Below are 4,193 nucleotides of genomic sequence, written 5' to 3' on the forward strand. Positions count from 1 at the left end.
CATGACACAGATTCATAACCAAGCATAGGAGACTGGCTGCTCAGGGACCCTGGTCAGAGTTGATTAAGTGTCTGCCTCTCAGGACATCTGCCTGGTTTCTGATCCCTGTTCTCTCTCTGCCTGCTTATCTGGACCTATGCAGCTGTCATTTCTGGCTTACATTCCATCTCATTATCTCCATAGCTGTAGACCAGTGAGTTTCTGACATGAATGAACATTGGGTCACATAGGGAGCTTTTTAAAAATATTGGTGCCTAGACCCCAACCCAGATAAATTAATGTCAAATAACCGGGTGCAGGGCCCAGGCATTGATATCTTTTAAAGCTTCCCAGATGATTCAAGTGGGCCACCAGGTTTACTTGTTACTGCTGTAGACATTTGTTTCTACTGTGGCTCTGTTGTCTGGAATGCAGTTTGGTGATTACGTCATGATACCAAGACAGAGACCCCAGAAGAATATTTTCATCTCTGCCTGGTCCTTCTTTGTGCCAGGGTCTTGAAACATGCTGCCATAGACTGAATGTTTGTGTCCTTCCAAAATTCATACAGTGAAACCCAATGTGATGGTATTTGGACGTGGGGCCTTTGGGAGGTGATTAGGTCCTGATGGGGAGCCCTCATAAATGAGATTAGTGCCCTTATAAAAGAGGACCGAGGGGCCGGCCCGGTGGTGCAAGCGGTTAAGTGCACACACTCTGCTGCGGTGGCCCGGGGATCACCGGTTCGGATCCCGGGCACACACAAACGCACCTCTTGGCAAGCCATGCTGTGGCGGCGTCCCATATAAAGTGGAGGAATATGGGCACGGATGTTAGCCCAGGGCCAGTCTCCCTCAGCAAAAAAAAGTAAAAGAGGAGGATTGGCAGATGTTAGCACAGGGCTGATCTTCCTCACAAAAAAAAGAGGCCTGAGAGAGCTCCCTCACCTCTTCTGCCATATGAGGACACAGTGAGAAGACGTCCATTTATGAACCAGGAAGTGAGCTCTCACCAGATGTCAAATCTGTTGGTGCCTTGATCTTGGACTTCCCAGCCTCCAGAACTGTAAGAAATAAGTGTCGTTTAAGTCACCCAGTCTATGATGTTTTGTTATAGCAGTACAAACAGACTAAGACAATGCCTACTCCAAAAATGGAATCCATCTTTATGCTTATTTTATTACAAAGTCTTTTGTTGCTACTTCTTTGCTTCTGTTTTCAGTATATTCAATATGTTTGGCTGACCCCAGTAAAACAGTTAGAATGGAGAGAAACACCTAGATAATTGAGGATGATAAAAATGTACACCTGATATATGCAGATAATAGAAAAAAATTTCCCTCATTGAAATAAGTGGCAAGTGTCTCAGCTCTTTAATTTATTTTGGTAGCAGAAGAGGTGACCTAACGCTATCCATAAGCTATGGTTTCATTTTAGCTAGTGTCCGGGAAGCTATGTGAGATTTTTTTAAAGAAGTTCCCCTAATTTTGTCTTCTTAAAAGCAGAAATTCTTGTGCTAAAAGTACAATGTTTAGCACAAAGTAAAAATTTATTTAGGAAATTTTCCTTTTAAAGTGAAAATTTATTGTATTTTAAGAAAAACCACAATTCATAACACTTGGTTTTCTGAAAACCAAATTTTGTGTGTGTATGTATAAAATATATCATATCCCTATCTGTTGTTTATTAAAAACTATATAAAAAAGAAACTTTTTTCTCTAATCATTTGACTATTCTTACAAAAATTAAAATTAAGGTAGATGTTTACATTTTGCCTTTCTCATGAAAACATTTTTCAAATAATTTTAGTAAATGAAATCATAAATGTACAGTTATATAATTATGGCAGTTCAATGTCTACCTTTCAAATTCTAAAAAATCATATTTAGCACAATGAAAAAAATAAGATCTAATCTAAAGTAAACCCCAACATTTCATTTTTCACAATTTATTTAATCTCAGAAAAAAATATAATTTAGCAGAGCTGCAAAAAAGTTCATTTTTGTTTAACCTATTGTCTTTACTTTGCCCACTGTCTGATGCAGGTAATAATAAAGGGGGGGAAAAATGAAGAATAATGATGCTAGAAAAAGTGAAAAGACAAAAACTATTGATACTTTCTGGGATTTTTGCATTGTCAGTGGGTTTCTATTTCATGTAATATATAAAAAATACATATCAACACATGAAACACTAAAGTTATGGTTAACATAATAATAACAAAAGAGAACATTCTTTTTTGCAGAATTGGCACTTCTGAGAGTGAGATACATTCATTATCTATACTCAGGAACTTAACCATGGTCTGTTTATTCCAAAGAAAGTGACAAAATTAAAGACTTTACCTGAAGGTGTGGTTTGTCTATCACCTTTTGAAATTTCAAAGTAGATGATAGCAAGCTACCTGTATAAATCATAATGCTTAAAGAATATACCCTTGTATACCATTTATCTTTTTTAAAAGATTAATTTACCTCTAGAAGAGTCAAATGGAAATGAGCTTAATTACCTCAGCAAAATTAAACATCAGCAACTGAAGAAAACTCTGCTTTGTTTTACTATTGCTTTTTTTTCTCTGCTTTCTACGCACTTAGTCAGGCTTCCATTCTTACCTAAAAGTTCAAGTTCTCTTCAAGGAGACAGGCTTGTCACGGATATTTGGGTCACATAATTTATGGTAACTGCAGAATACATTACCCTAAAATGTTCTTCACAAAATTCACTGAATTTGATACAACTTTTTAAAATATCAAGTAATTTCTACAATGAATCTGCTGCCCTGGTTTACAAGAAGAGATAAAAATCTTTTTTCCTGGAAGTGTTTTATACACTAGGCCAGGATTCTTAGAAATCCCAGTTCTCCTCTTTCTAATCATTTTATGTTTTAGAATCTGTTGTATTGGAAACAAAAGCTGCCCGTCTAAATCTCTGACATGCTTCAGGGTCTAGTCTCACATCCTTTGAGAGTTTCATTATTAATTTCATCCCCAGCAATTTCTTCTGGGTTTGTTGAAAAATGAGATGAGATAGCAAGACTATGATTCCAGAATCCAGGGGTGGAGACAGAAAGGGAGGGATGGGACTGGCCCATTGGCTGAAGAGAATAGAACAAAGAAACATCTTCAAGACAGTAGGCAGGGGTATGGCGGGCTCAGTTGGTGGCCTGTCCAACATCCATTCACCTCTTTCCTCACCCTGATTTTAATTACCCACCCTATGCTGAGCTCTACTGATAGATCTTAAATAATAAGCGAATCTGCACACGGCATTCCACTCCAAAATATTATTGATCTAGGTTTGGGTAAGCATTAGACCCAATCAGAATGAAGGAAAGGACATATTCCATGGTTTAGAGAAAGGAGAGTTTTCTGCTTTTCCTCTACTGTGTATGAGAAATGAAGGTGGTTGCCCCATTTGCTGCTGGTTGCATCTTGCAATCATGAAAGAAGCCAGCCTAACAACCAAGCTGACAATGGAGAAGAGAAAAATAGATTTAGTCACAGAGAAAAATAAATTTTATCTTAGCTCTAATCATATCATTCCTACCCTACCTATAGACTTATGGGTATGTGTGATAATAAGTTTACTCATTGTTTAAGCCCATTTGAGCTGCCATTCCTGCTACCTGCAGCCAGAAGCATTCTAACCTTTACAAAGCCATAATCAAGCCAAAGTTGACAGTCCGACTGAAGTAGCAATCCAAAGGACATCCTTAGAGAGAGAGAAAGCTAGAAAAAGTCGTGGGACAGAAACTAGAGATATCAAAAGAGAGAAAGTACACTGAGAATGCAGAGCAAGAGTCTAGAGCAGTTTCTCAACCTGGGCACTATTGACATTGGGGCCAGATGATTCTTTAATTGGGTGGAGGGTCTGTCCTGTGCACTGCAGAATGTTTAGCAGCATTTCTGGCCTCTACCCACTAGATGCCAGTTGCACTGCCCTCCCCCACCCCCAGTATGACAAACAAAAAATATTTCTAGACATTGCCAAACTCCCTGGGAGGCAAAATAGCCCCTTGTGAGAAGCATTGGTCTAGAGGGATTCTCTGAGGCTCTGGACAGTAGCTGCATGACTTTAGTATGATAATCGGCAAGTTTTCCCGGGGTGGGGATAGAGAAAATAACAATATTATTGTTCAAACAATCTCCTCAGTGTCCAGCAGCACTAAATTCTTGTGCCACTCATTTTGGATCTTAACTTTTATGGTTTGGTACC

Source organism: Diceros bicornis, chromosome 11 (assembly GCF_020826845.1).
Source record: "Diceros bicornis minor isolate mBicDic1 chromosome 11, mDicBic1.mat.cur, whole genome shotgun sequence".
NCBI lineage: Eukaryota > Metazoa > Chordata > Mammalia > Perissodactyla > Rhinocerotidae > Diceros > Diceros bicornis.